The sequence below is a fragment of the Pleurodeles waltl genome, chromosome 3_1 (genome assembly GCF_031143425.1).
Source record: "Pleurodeles waltl isolate 20211129_DDA chromosome 3_1, aPleWal1.hap1.20221129, whole genome shotgun sequence".
NCBI classification, from domain to species: Eukaryota; Metazoa; Chordata; class Amphibia; order Caudata; family Salamandridae; genus Pleurodeles; species Pleurodeles waltl.
The window spans coordinates 190,219,949-190,235,933 of record NC_090440.1 but is presented as its reverse complement, the minus strand read 5'-3'; positions in this window follow the sequence as shown (position 1 = coordinate 190,235,933).

Sequence of the window (15,985 nt, the reverse complement as noted above, 5' to 3'; positions counted from 1 at the left end):
CACCGCCGTCTCAAGCACCGCTGAACTGGGCACCGCCGTCTCAAGCACCGCTGAACTGGGCCCTTCATCTCAAGCACCGCTGAACTGGGCCCTTCATCTCAAGCACCGCTGAACTAGGCACCGCCGTCTCAAGCACTGCTGAACTGGGCACCGCCGTCTCAAGCACCGCTGAACTGGGCCCTTCATCTCAAGCACCGCTGAACTGGGCACCGCCGTCTCAAGCACAGCTGAACTGGGCACCGCCGTCTCAAGCCCTGCTGAACTGGGCACCGCCGTCTCAAGCACCGCTGAAGTGGGCCCTTCATCTCAAGAACCCCTGAACTGGGCACCGCCGTCTCAAGCACCGCTGAACTGGGCACCGCCGTCTCAAGCACCGCTGAACTGGGCCCTTCATCTCAAGCACCGCTGAACTGGGCACCGCCGTCTCAAGCACCGCTGAACCATGAGCGCCAGGGGCTGGCCCGCATCTTAGTCGGGCAGGGCTGCACAAAGCCACCCAGAACCAGTGGAGACTGTTATCCACTTGTGAGACTGTGGCTTTGCACTCGCCAGGATTGAACAGTGGGCAACCCACACACTTGTGAAACTTGAGAGACTGTGGCTTTGTACTCCCCAGGATGGAACAGTGGGCAACCCACCCACTGTAGAGACTTGAGAGACTGTGGCTTTGCACTCCCCAGGATGTAACAGTGGGCAACCCACCCACTGTAGAGACTTGAGAGACTGTGGCTTTGCACTCCCCAGGATGTAACAGTGGGCAACCCACCCACTGTAGAGACTTGAGAGACTGTGGCTTTGCACTCCCCAGGATTGAACAGTGGGCAACCCAGACACTGTCCGGACTTGAGAGACTGTGGCTTTGCACTCCCCAGGATTGAACAGTGGCCATGGAGGCCCCTCGTGGATCTGGCGTCGTGGACTCATCTGGCTGAGGTGCCCCCCCTTCCCTTCCCCCTGAGGTGCCTGTAGTTTTGCTATCTGATGCCCCTGCAGTGTTCTCTCCATTGGAGTCAGGTATCTTTTGTGGGCTTTGCCCATGTGATTTGGGCCCAGTGGTCCACGGACAATACATGCTACAATGCTCGGACTTGTACATTTATGTATATAACAGTTTTTGATGTAGAATTATATTTTTAAGCCAGTAATACAATATATTCCCATGTTTAGAATCATTTCCTTTTGTGTTTGCATTCTTCCGGGGGGATTAGGGGGTGTCACTCTGATGTTGATACGCATTGATGTGTGTGTTGTAGTGGGTGAGGGTGAGGGTGGGTGTGTCGCGTATGTGTGTGTACCCGTAATATTTTCTCCACCCCCCTCCCCTGTGTCGTAGGTGCAGTACTCACCGTTGTCTTCTGTGCCGGCGTTCGTGCTCCTGGTAGAGGAGTAGGAACACAATCGCTGGGAGTATGTGGAGTTCGGGTTCCGTGTTGTCCTTATTCCTCGTGGGCTGTATGGAGGTGAGCGTTTTCCCTTCGAAATGGCTGTTTCCGCCGTGTTTTTATCGGCGGGGCTACCGCCCCGGAAAAGGTGGCGGATTGGTAGGTTGTGATACAGTGGGCGGTACATTGTCTCCCGCCTGTCTGTTGGCGGTGACCGCCGCGCTGTTTGTTTGTGCCGCCGTGGCGGGCGGTGTGGTAATGTGGCGGTCTCTGTTGGCGCTTTCCGTCAGGGTCGGAATTCCATTTTTTTCCCACCAGCCTGTTTGCGGTTTGGCCGCTGGTTTAACACCGACCGCCAGGGTTGGAATGACCCCCTAAGTCTTTTTCAGCAGCCCATGATCACCTAAGATCCAAAAATAACAACACCTCCCTAACATGTCATGCTAAGAAATGAGATGATCGCCCCAGCATCCACAAATCCACTTCTATTCACTCTAATCACACCATAGCCCCTCTTTCATATGCATTTCATTTGTTTTATACCTTTATAGCATTACTCATAGCAGTGTAGGGTGTCTTAGGCCTTCGCATCATACACACACACACACACACACACACACGCACACACACGTTATAAACAGACAATTAATCGTAAATGTGCAATTCAGTCTATAGGAAATATTACATAAAACAATGAGGAGTACAAGGTGTAGAAATCACAAGTCTTCCATATTAGCAGGTAGTATTTGGTCTGGAGAATCACAAACTCTGGATTTTAAACATACCACAGTGGTTGGGGTTGGTTTTACTAATAAGAATGTATTTCTACTGAAACAAACCTTTTTTTAGCAACGCTAGGGAAATAAAATACTAGGAAGAAATACATAACATTCTCACCTATACCATGCAGTTTGCATGCAGCTCTGTGATGACAATTCATAGCCCATTGTGCTATATTAAGGTTGTAACTTATAAACTACGAGTAACAAAAGTATCTATGTGACAAAAGCAGCAACCATCTGAGCTATTCACATAGAATACAGCTCTGTGATCTTCATGGTGTAGGCATATTAACTCTCTGCCCTACTTTATGAATCAAAACTGCAACTAAAAACTCAGATCTCTCTCCAGTAGGAACATTAATCACCAGAGTTATTGTGACATTTTATTGTTGCCTGAATACTGCTGGACATGCAAGGAATTCAGCAGCATGAGATTTTAAACCCATATGTTATTTCTAAAGACAGCACCATCGGAGCTCACCATCATGTGCAGCCGCACCAGTCACACTGCCCTAAAGCCAGCCCTGGTTGATAATATCTACAGTTTCATGGTGATCACATAAAGCTGTGGCCAGGAGAGATATCGCCGGGGCGTGGAGAACCTCAAAGCCACCACGGATGACTCAATGGTGTGCTGGGATGGACCGGTGCGCCAAGAAGAACCTATTTCTAGAGCCCAAAGGTGACCTAAAAAAATTGTGAACATTTGGGGCAATGGTGGGAATATTAGGGACTAGATGTTTCATCATAAAATGCCTATTGTGTGGATGTGAGAGTGGGAGGGAGCTGACACAAGGGAAGGAGACACCAAGGACAGATACTGAGAATCTGTACAAACACAGCGTTTCTCGTAATTTCTCCACTTCACTTTGCAATGCCTGCTATGTACCTGCTTTGAAAATCAATAAATGTTCTTTATAAACCAAAATCATATAAAGCTATGAGTCAGTAACAGATGCCCCATTTTAAAGAAATTAGAGCCCTACCTCAGATTATTAGTTGAAGAAAACCTCAAATAGTCTTCAATTGAATCCCCATTTGTGGTGAAAGCTAATGAAATATTGTATCCAACTAGAGTACGAAGAATCCCTTGCTTTCCCTGATGCAAAAAATGCCTTTTGGGTTGACACTGGTTACAGCCGACAATGCCACTTGCCTTGTGGCCCAGCGCTTAATTTGGGGTGGTGGCTGCAGGTGAGACTCACCTGCACTCATTTTTGAGGACAGGCATGTACTTTTCTTCATTCCATGTTGACCCAGAGCAAGAGAAAGAAAAACACCAAGGAGGTGGAAGCGAAAGACAGAAAAATCTGTGACAATTAGAGAAAGGAGGACTGAAAAACAGTCAGCGAGAGTGGAATAAATGGGTAGGGAGTGCATAGTGGTGGAAGGAACAGGCATAAGGTTCAGGCCAGACTATGCACCCTTGAGGCCTGATTCACAAAGGTAAACTTACATTTTGGGTAAGTTTACAATTGTTTTCTGCGCACAAATGTAATTAACTAGCAGTATCTCTAAGGCTCCAAACATAAAAAGATAGAACAGTCCAATTTTTTTATGTGCAGTAACTCCGCAGTCGTAAAGATATTACTAGTAAAATACCTTTGTGAATAGCAAACAATCATAAACTTACACAAAAGTGTTCGTTTACCTTTGTGAATTAGGCCCTTGTTATTCAGCAATCCCAACGTTCTTCCGAGCAGGCTGCGGACTTCTGAGAAAACATTTGGGCACTTTTAATTTACAAACTAAGCAACGGAATGGCTTATACAGTACAGCCATGGAGCAAAGGCAATCACAGGGGTGTGCCATGCTAGGATAATATAGCTGCTTGAAGTTGCACTGAAAGAAATACAAGTCAATTATACACAGCAATGATGTAAATATGCTTGTGCTCAAACCAGATATATTAGATTGCCTAAAGTACGCTATTTCTTTAAGATCCTAACTCTAGGATGACTCTCTTGCAGTACCAAGGTTACAGCAGTTCCACACTGCTCTCTAGGGTTGAACACAGGGATTCCTCCTGTTAACTCTCAACTGGCTCCTTGCAGTACCAAGGTCACATCAATTGCACACTGTTCTTTAGAGCTCAAAAAGGGTATTCATCACCTCTTAACACTAGGCTGGCTTCATTGGAGTACCAAGGTCACAGCAGTTACTCACTGCTTTCTAAAGTTGACGACAGGTATTCGTCACGTCTGAACTCTAGACTTGCTCTTTTTCAGTACCAATGTCACAGCAGTTCCACACTGCTCTGCAGAGCTGATGAAAAGGATTTATCACCTCTTAACTCTAGGCTGGCTCCCTTGCAGTACCAACATCACAACAGTTCCAAACTGCTCTTTAGAGCTGAAGAAAGGGATTCATTACCTCTTAACTCTTGCTGCCTCCCTTGCATTACCAAGGTCACAGCAGTTCCACACTGCTCTGTAGAGCTGATGAAAGTGATTCATCACCTCTTAATCCTAGGCTGGCCCCCTTTCAGTACCAATGTCACAGCAGTTCCACACTGCTCTGTAAAGCTGAAACAATGGATTCATCACCTCTTAACTCTGGGCTGGCTCCCTTTCAGTACCAAGGTCACATCAGTTCCACACTGCGCTGTAAAGCTGAAGAAAGGGACTCATCACCACTTATCTCTGGGCTGGCTCCCTTGCAGTACCAAGGTCACAAAAGTATCACACTGCTCTCTAGATTTGAAGAAAAGGAATCATCATCTCTTTACTCTGGGCTGGTTCCCTTTCAGTGCCAAGGTCACAGCAGTTCCACACTACTCTGTAAAGCTGAAGAAAGAAATTCAGCACCTCTTAACTCTAGGCTGGCTGCCTTTAAGCACCACGTTCACAGCAGTTCCACACAGCTCTGTAAAGTTGAAAAAAGGGATTCATCGTCTCTTTACTCTAGGCTGGCTCACTTTCAGTAGTAAGGTCACAGCAGTTCCACACTTCTATGTAAAGCTGAGGAAAAGGATTCATCATATCTTTACTCTAGGCTGGTTCCCTTTCAGTACCAATATCACAGCAGTTCCACACTGCCCTGTAGAGTTGATGAAAGGGATTCATCACTTCTTTACTCTGAGTTGGCTCCCTTCCAGCACCAAGGTCACAGCAGACAAAACCAGAACCTCAGCTGTTCCAGTCTGCTACCACCAAACTGAGGACAGTTTAATGTCAGCACTCTTGCACATAATGTTCATGAACATTACATTCACTAAATGAATAAACACCCAAAAGACCCCCTCTGTTTGCTCCAAGCCTTTGAAGTACATCGTCGGAGAGAATCCAGTAGGGGTGACACTAGGTACCCCGAGAAAAAGAACAAACTGCCCCTGGCCAAGGCTTGTGAACAGCAGATGAAGGAATGGGCCCCCTCTAGAGATTTAAGAGTGGGGAAACAACTTTAGGGTCTCCACTCTCTCATAGCACCAAAACAGTGACCCTAAAAGGCCACCAGATTGCAGTTTGATAGGTCACACATTATCAGTTCCCACCCCGAAACTGTTGCCAAAAAGAACATTAACACAGCTTTACTGTGTGTTGGGGACTTTGGTCCTTATATGCATCTTTAAGAGCAAACAGAAACAGCCTGAGCAGACTTGAATCATCCATTAACTATAAACTGAAACGAGAGGGAGGGAGAAGATGCCTGTTTCTATCCGGGAAAAGAGCAGATGGGATGTGGGAACTGGAGCGTCCTAGGACAGACTCCTCTTTCATGTCCCTTTCTATCGGCTTCAATCCAGCTCACTCGGAGGCACGTCTTGGGTTGACACATGCAACGTAATTGCTGCTCAACTTTGCTCATAGCTATAGCTTGGGTGATTGGCCAAAAATGGGAAGAGCATTCTAAAACAAATCCCCTGGGTCCCTGAAGGCAACGACTGCATCCTGCCGGCGACCTATGATCTGCTCTGAGTCCCCTCTGCTGCGGCTCCTCAAAGGAAACCGTGCCCTTGGTGGCACTCCAGAAGACAAGGATGGAGACAGGTGGAGCAGGATCCGCCTGGGGGAGGAAAATCATTAACTCCAGAAAAGACACGAGATTGCTTTCGGAGGCAGAACACAAACAAACATATATAGGCGATGCATCAAGCAAGGGCGTGGCCCACAAACAGCCATCTTGTCATGTGCTTTAAACCAGTGCCAGTAGAAGTAAATGCTAAATACATTTTCTGCGCATCAGTTTGCCAATAGTTTGGGACGGATTGTGCAGCAGAAACTGACACTGTTGCCTTTTGAGTTCCGCTCTAATTTCTTTTGACCCTAGAAAAACAGGCGGCTTCTAACTGTACGATTTCCCTTGTAATGGCCACCACCTGCTATTCTCAGGTCAAAAGAAGTTATGGCCACCAACGCCTCAATATTTTCCCAAAATTTCTTACATGGCTAGATGAAGGAGTAATAGAAATGATTTGGCAAAATCTGAAGAAACCATTTTCAACCCTAAAACAAGAAATGACAGAAGAACATATCACAAGAGTAACTTAGCATTGTTTAAACTACGAAATTTATGTAGCGCACTTATTCCCAGCCCTACTCTCAGAGGTTCCAGGGATTAGTACCAACTTGTACAAAACTGGCGAACGAAATAAGTGACTTAGGGGGGTGTCAAATGGAGAAAAAAGTGTTGAATCAATAGGGGAGTCCACCCAAGCCAGGTCTTACCATTAACTTTAACAGAATAATAGCGCCGCCTCCTGGATTTCCTGGCTGGGAACCATTTTTACAAATAGATAAAGACATATAGGACTGGGAACCAAAAGCAGCCCTGCTTAAAATGTTTATACCAGCCCCACATTGCACCAAGAGGATGGTAGGAAAGCGGACTCAACCTATGTTAGCCAATGATGCTTAAGCCTCATCATTACGCTGTCCATGCTATATATAGGAATGGGGTGGCCACATCCAGACTACTTCAAGTATATCCAGGATGTACATGATAAACGTGAACAAAATAAGTTTTTCATCATATTACATTCAAGTTACCTTACTGTGCGTATGGAGAATTTCAAAACATGAACAAACAGTAGTTTTTTCGCCTCCACATAGGTGATTTGAGTGGGGCTGAGCACCCACCCGAAGGATTTAGGCTAGGGGTGTGCTCTTTTCTTCGGCGCTGCCCTGCTGGGAGCCTATTTGGTTCCTAGGTTGGCTCAAGCAACACAAGTGTCTGTACACACTGTTCTTCCCAACGTGTAGTTCCCACTAGCAGGTGTGGGGTAACGCTGTTGCTGCCACTAAGAGAGTGGGAGGGTGCTGCAGAGGGAACAACAAGGCCGAGAGATCATGACAGAGCCCTATTAAAGATTCTGGGGTCCAGGTATGAAATATTTAGGGACTCCTGGTCGGGAAAACAGTTTATTTCGATTTTCATCAACTTTAAGCGCTTATGATGCGTATGCTGCGAATTAATACTGAATTTTATATGTCAAACCTTCACAAACTGGGGTACCCAAAACACCATAAAACTCTGCTGCTTAGTGTCTGCAGGTTAAATAGTATGCGGTAACACATTTTATTGAAGCCATTACTTTTCAAAGTTATGTCTAAGTTTTTTTTTCGTTTTGCAATAATTTGTCAGGAAGATTTTTTAACCAGCCTATTCATCCCAATGCAGGAAAGAGAAGGTATGGGTAACTTTGTTGATATTTAGAGGGCTAATACAAAATATTAAAAGAAGGCATTCGTCCATTGAGCCCAAAATTGTATCTTTGGTTTTGGATAGTCGTAATCAGATAAATCCCCTTTACTACTAGGTTGCTTGCTACCATAGTGAAAATCAAAGCACTGCTACAAAGATTTTCACCATTCCATTGGGTGACATCTGATAATGTTCCCTTAATTCTGTTCTCTGACCTGTCCCTCCTCTCCTCTTTTCAAGTGAACACTTCTTTTGCTATACAGTGACCTCTGACTCAATTGTGTAAAAGAAATGTTAGGGGACGTGGTACAGGAGAAGGACAGAGGTAAAGGGAATAATATGATGAGAGAGGTGACGTAGAGACGGATTGGAAATAGAAAGATTGGTAAAAGATAGATGGATGTAAAGCCAAGAGAGTAGTGTGAGGAAGGTAAAAAGTTATAGAGAGGTAGAAAAAGGGAAGACGTAGGTTGGCAAAGAGAGGTAGACATATAGGTAAGAAAGAGGGATATTAATGGGTTACACTGAAAGGTAAGGCATAGAGTGAAAAGTTAACGTAGAATTGTGGGAAGTTAGAGAGATACACTGGTAGAGGTACTAAGGTAGAGAAGTAAAGATAGATGGACTGTAGAGAGATTGATGAGCTGGGCATACCCAGACCACTTAGGGCAGCAAATAAAAAGAGAACAAGGTGATGGATGGAATGCTTTAATTAATCTCAACCACTGGCAATTCCTTAGGGCTGCATCCCAATCCATTGTTTTTTTGTCCTCCATGTCACCTCAGTTTGGACCCAACCATATGCAAATCAGTCTTGACCCTGCTCCTCATGCGAACATTCCAGCTTGAATAGAATAGAGATGCAATAGTCAGCATAGATTACAACACAAACTCCTCCTGTGACTGCCAGCATAAAATCAAGAGCCATTCTAGTTTGCAACAAAACAGCATACTTGGAAAATAATTGGATAGTAATTAACTATGGGGTAGTTGCAGTTGAGTTCCCTGCCACCTCCAATACCTTAGAAATTCGATATATCTCATAGATGTTTGCATTCAGTAGATAGAGAATAAAATGGCAAGTAATTGAGCAGTGTCATAAATGTCATTGGTTGGTCTCCCACACAAATGGGAGATCTTGATGAAAAATATTTGACTGCAGGTACAACATAAGCTGGGTAACGGGATCCAGACCAGTTTGTACACATACCAACATAGGCCCTGTTTATTCACACAGAGAAAGGAACGACTCCATAATTTTGAGTCCAGTACATTGTACAGCATTAATATTGTGGACAAAGTATCGATGGATCAAATATTGAAAGGTAAGTATGTATAGATTTTCTATCCTTAACTCCACATATGTATACGCCTTGACAAAAAAATAACTTCAAGGTACACACATGTGGAGTTAGGAACAATTAATGTATATTTCCTATATATGAACTTACCTTCCAACATTTTGTCTCTCAATATGTTGTCCATGATATTAGTGTGCCACGATATTCTTGTACTCAAGATGCCAGGAGTGCTCCAGAAGGATATATGGGTCCAGGAAGATCAACTTAAGAAAAGACAAGTACTACGTTGAGTGTGTTTAGGCAGGAACATTTTGCATTCACTATATCATTTGAAGGTACTACAATTTCCAACTTCATAGACTAGTACTTGGGATGCAAGGCTAAATGAACAGCAGGAGGGTAGAATTTGTTGGTCAGGTAAAGGCATTGCCTGATCTGCAAGAGAGAGATGAGTAATTTAGGTGTCACATTCAGTGACAAAATGCTTAAGCAAGTGTAAATAATTGCATTGTTTTTTCCACTCGAACAGGACTGGGATCATGAGCACCCAACCGTTGGAGTTGATAGGTGTAGGTCAGGAATATCAAGAACAAAATACTGGCTGGTGACAGTATCATGACCAGACTAAAGAGGGAGATAAGTTAAGAACAGTAAATGCTTACCTTCCTCTCTGAATTTACCTGTTTGATTTTTGTCCCTCGATATTCTGCTCACAATATGTGACCAGTCAATATTTTTCTCTCAACCCTACCACAATCAAGTCGATGAGTACACACCAAACATAAAGAATGACTCTAATCCTGCTTGTACTGCTCTAGAATCTGCAGAAGATATTGGCCCTCATTTAAATCCTGGCGAACGTTTGACAGCCATGGTTAATGTGGCGGTTCGTCACATTATGAGATTGGCGGGTTGGCTGCAGCCAACCTGCCACTTTTCCACTCATACCGCCATGGCGGTATGAGCCACCGGGCCGGAGATATCTATCTCCAGCCCGGCAGACCAACATAGTACCACCCATGGCATTATGAGTCGGCCTACACCTATGGTTTTCGTGGCGTTAGCAATGCCATAAAACCATGGGGGTAGGCCCTACTGGTGACAGGGAATTCCTTCCCTGTCCCCGGTAGGAGGTTCCCCCACCCCTCAACACTCACCTGACGCCCCCCACCCCCCTCCATACAGACTCACCCACAGCCCCCTCTGATCCACTCACTCACCCCTATACATGCACACACTACACAACTGACCCCACCCCCCACAGCCTCACACGCACACATCACCCCTCCACCCCCATACAGTGACAGCGCCCCTCACACCACACCCCCCTCCCCGTATACACGAACACAGGCACCCATATGCACCAAGCAAACACCCATTCACTTAGACATACACACATTCATTCACACACTGACATACACGCATACTTCCAGACGTACACACATTCTAACACACAATCACACTGATATGCAGACACGCACTCACTTCATCATTGTTACACGCATTCACTCACACGCACACGCCCACACAAACAACACAACACACACAGATACATTCCCACACACACTCAGACATTCATGCACACACTCAGACACACACACAAAACACCCCCCACCCTCCCACTCCCCTCCCCTGTTGGAAGCCCGACTTACCTTGGTCGAGGAGGTCTTCCGGCAGGGAACGGGAAGGGGTGGTGCTACCACCAGCAGCTCCCTGCCAGCAGAACACTGCCAGGCCGTATTACTGGACATAATATGGCTGGGGGCATTCAACTGGTGTGACGGTGATGGTGGTAGCAGCGCCAGATTATCACAGTTCACCACCATGAGCACCGCCAGATTTCCGCCCTTATTGTGGTGGAAGTCAGGCAGTGCTCATAATATGGCGGACAGATGGTAGCCGCGGTGGCAGTATGTTGGTGGCCCTCACGCAGCAGTAAGCAGTAAGTACCGCCAATGTAATAATTAGGGCCAATGTCTTTCTACCACAATCATCTGGTCTAGGGATGGGCATTAGGCTCAGTGAGGTCAAATTTCTTCCATCCCATTACCTGTCCCCTCCTGGCATATCCATGTGATGATCTAACCAAACAGGCTTGCAGCAAAGAGGTATCAGATTGCTGGGAAGCTTCTCAGTACATGGTTGTTAGCAACAGTCATTGGCAGAAGAGGGGCCTCATGCTGATAACATCCGTACTGTCCATTGGAAGGAGCATCTGGGTTTGTTAGTCTGGAGTCTCTCAGCTCAGTAGTCCTGTTGCAGTGCTATGCATGCAGCAATCTGTGCTACTGTTCAGCAGTGTTGGTGAAGAGCAGGATCTGGTATAGTCCTCAACAGTGGGATTTAAAAGCCGCTTTCTACCAGGAACGTCGATTCACCAAAATGTTAGGGCTAGCAGAAGTCACATCACATGTCCTATGACTCAAATGACATCACAAATAACCTTTGACCTGTGGTGTGCTTTTCAACTCTCTTTTTTATTACATCTCACTTACCTGCCTTTCTCACCTGTTGCTATCTCTTTGTCACCCCTTCTGTCACCTACTTCATGTCAACTGTCTTCCTCTCTCAACTGATTTTCTAACTTATGTTTCTTTTAAACCTCCCCTTCACCTCTCTCCCACTGGTCTCCCACCTTTTTTCGCTCTTCTCTGTCTCTTTCTCACCTGTGTCTTTCGCAACATACTCATCGCCTCTATATCACCTTTCCTCTTCCCCACCTGTCCCTCAGCTGTTTGTTCCGAGCTGCCTCTGTGTCTTTCTAAACTGTCTCCAATTTAGCTCTGTCACTTTACCACCACGCTTTCACTTGCCTCTCTCATTTCAGCCATCACATTTTCACCCATCTATTTCTCCACGTGTCTTACTGCCTTTCTAACCTATCTCATTAATGCACCTCTCTATCTCTTGTCTCTATCACATCTTCCCTTCCCTCTAAGCTGTCTCTCTAATCATTGTCTCCATTACCTGTCACATGCCTTCCACACCCTGCACCTCTCCTTCTCTGTCAACAAACTCTTTCTCAGTAGTCTCTCACCTCTCTCACTGGTCTCCCCACTCTCTCAGTTGCCTCTTGATTACATGCCTTACGTATCCATCTCTGAGCTGAATCTCACCTACCTACATCTGCCTCTCAGATGTCTGTAACCAGCTGTCCTTTTAATACTTTTCTTACACCCGTCTCTCCTCTTTTTTGCCGTAATTATCTTTTTCATCTGTTTCTTCCTATAGCACGTTTCATAATGTCATCCCTTTTAGCCAGTCTTTGCCTGTCTCTGACTCTCAGCTGTCTCTTTGTCACCTATGTGCCATTCACCTATTGTTCTCACTGCCTTTCACACCTGTCTGCAGCTCTCATACCTGCCGTCTCTCTCTGATGTTTCTTTCATCCGTTTGTCTGTCTGTCTATCTCTAACACACACGTACTTTGCTTTTGCCTCTCATTCTCTATGTGTTTCTTCGTAGTGTCCTTTTCCTGCTCTTCTCCTGTTTTTCCCCTCATTTCCACTCAAATATTTTCCCCTCTTCGCTCCTCCCCTAGCCTCTCCTGTCTATCGTGGTCCCTTTACATGATCAGGGGTAGCAGGATGCCCAAAGACAACTTTTCAAAAGGTCTCTCCTCCAATTGCAACACTAAATAAATGTATTGCAAGTTTGTTACTTTCCTCTGACTTCAGGTATCGCAAGCCTAGTGCTAGGGGGTCACAGGAGGCTAGCCATGGGTCAAAGCTGCGACCCCTGCTGACCCCGAAATGAGATCCATGCCTTCCACTGGTGGAACGTGATGTGTACGAAGCTGCGTGGCTGCAGGCTGTGATGGACTTTGGTGAGGCTGGGAGTGCAGCCCGTATATGATAATAGATAAGGAGAATCCGTTTTGTGGATTATACTAAAATGCATCATCTTTCAATTGAAAATCATGTAAAGGTGAAGACACAGAAGGTGCAGCAAGAAGAATCAATTGTCTGTCCATTAGGAGTTCATCAGAACTCAACCAAGACTTTTGGCAAAGTGCCAATGGTAAAGCTTTATATCACTTAAGACCCATCTAGCTGCATATTTTGGAAACCTTTTTTGCAAAGTTCTACAATACTTCTCGATTTTCCCTGAAGGCTCTGGATTGTAGGAATAATGCAAATGTTGTCGAATCTCTAGAGTTTTGAATAGTTCTTGAACAACAGTAGGACCACAGTGAGTTTCTTTGTCACTCCAGAGCTGAAGCAGGATTTCAGACCTGGGGATAAAGTCACAAAGTTGTGTTGGCTACAGTAATAGCATCAGCTCAGGGACGAGAATAAACTTACATCCATTCTGAGAACATGCACACGGGCACTAGCACATAGACATGGGAACAGCACTGGGACATACATTTGAATCTATTCAAATGGGCCTGTGAAGAGTGTGCAGCAGGGTACCTTTATTGATTGATTGATTGATTGAAGATGTACTATGTGCATGTTCACCAAAGTGGACACCTTGGCACAAAGGAACATTAAGGTAAAAAGTTTAAAATGACTGATAGAATTGGAAGTACAGGTAGGTTTTTAAAGCCTTTCAGAAGGTTAACTGAGACTTTGTGTTCCTGAGGTGTAAATGGAGACCTTTGCAAAGTTTGGGTCTGTAGAGCTCGGCCACCTGCTCATTAGCTATTAGAAAGAAGACCGTCAGACCTTGTTGGGGGGGGCACAGGGCAAAGAGAGGTTGATGGGCCTCAACCATGGTGGCTTGAGTTGTTTGCCATTGGCATTCTGGGGCCTATCCTACTAGTGCTCTGCAAACTGGACTAAGTATAACCCTTTCTGCACTTGACTCTAGCTTTAGTGGGGGAGACAAAGTCAAAGACGTCTCGGGGCTGCAGTGTGCAGTGCTTGTGCTCAGCACTCAACAATTAGCCAACAAACACAATAATTTCAATGTCCCACAAATTGCTTGTCCTTTAGAAATCAGCAGAGATACGTGTTTTGCGTCTTTATAACAGCTCATTGATATCACTCAGTGACAACTTTTAATCTCTAATGTTCTGGGGCCAGTTCAGAGCTTCTAATCCAGTGTGATAGGCTTGGTGCTCAACCTGATTGGATGGAGCTGTTCTAGCCTGGGAGGTTGTGCTTGCTCCTATTGGCTGAATTGCTATACTCACGTGGTGCGCTGTTCAGCTCTGCGTGTCCACCACAGACCTGTTGTACACAAGGTATTTTGTAAGCAGAGCTTGCATCTTGCCGTGCTGAGCACTCAAGTCACAGACAAATGATGTTTAACGGCCCCAGGCTGTGGTTAGCAATACACTGCAAACATTCTGAAGTTATTCACTCATCTCCTCGAAGTATTTTGTGAATTGATCTTTCTTGTGCTGTATTTGTGCCACCATTCTTGTCTCTCTCAGGCTGGAACGGTGAACGGGTAGTGCCAGGTACTCTGAGGGCAATCAGGTTTTATGGCATTGGCGCTGTTTTCACCATTTTCACACTGTAACAAATTCTCTACTAGTTTCTATACATGTGCACTTTTCCTTCCACTTATCTGTTTCTGTGTTCTCAGACAATGAGTCCCTCAGTCTTGGCCGCCTTCTTTGGCCTAATTTATTCACTTTCTGACGCAGCCTCCAAAGAAGAGGTGGGGAGGGCATTGTTGTATGGTCCAAGTCACCTCCTCCCTTTAAAATGGATGCTCACCTTCACATTTCACTCTGCTCTTTGGCCTGCCACTGCCAAATGTTTGCTCACCAAGACGTTTCTCTGCTCACCGGCCTCCCCTTACCGAAGCAGCCTTATTTATTTCCTTCTTGCAAACACTCTCAGAGAAAGAACACTTCTGTTCGAATAACATTGTTAGCTGCTATCCAACTATGTAGACCCCCAGAGGTTAGCAGAAGGGCAATATAGCGTGTGTCTAGCACTTGATCAGTGATTTTAGATTTTGGGGGTCATTCTAACTCTGGCGGGCGGCGGAGGCCGCCCGCCAGAGTTCCCCCTCCAGAACACCGCTCCGCGGTCCGAAGACCGCCGCGGTGATTCTGTGTTTCCCGCTGGGCTGGCGGGCGACCGCCAGAAGGCCGCCCGCCAGCCCAGCGGGAAACCCCTTCCCACGAGGAAGCCGGCTCTGAATGGAGCCGGCGGAGTGGGAAAGGTGCGACGGGTGCAGTTGCACCCGTCGCGAATTTCAGTGTCTGCTAAGCAGACACTGAAATTCTTTGTGGGGCCCTCTTACGGGGGCCCCTGCAGTGCCCATGCCATTGGCATGGGCACTGCAGGGGCCCCCAGGGGCCCCACAACACCCCATACCGCCATCCTGTTCCTGGCGGGCGAACCGCCAGGAACAGGATGGCGGTATGGGGTGTCGGAATCCCCATGGCGGCGCAGCAAGCTGCGCCGCCATGGAGGATTCAGCAGGGCAGCGGAGAACCGGCGGGACACCGCCGGTTTTCCTGTTCTGAATGCCCTGCGGAGCACCGCCAGCCTGTTGGCGGTGCTCCCGCCGACCCTGGCACCGCCGGGGTCAGAATTACCCCCTTTATTTCTTCTCTTTCTGTCTCTTTCCCTCTCCTCTCATTTTCTTTCCCACTCTCTCGTTATTTTTCATGGTCATATTCACCCTCTATGTGTCCTTCTCTCTTTCTCCTTCTTAACCTCATTCTCTCTTTCTTCTCCTTTTTCCCTCGGCTTCTGTCGTTAGGGAAACTATGTTGCCTTCCTGCTACACAGAATGCACAATTAATATCAGACTTTCAAAGCTTCCAGGCACTGTGTGTCACTATCATCCAAACTTTTTTGCCTTTTTGAAAGCCGGAATTTTAGGCCATTCTTCTTCTTGTTGAAGTGAAAAATCCATATGCATAAGGCACATGCTGTTAACTAAAAATCCATTGCTGTCTCTGTCA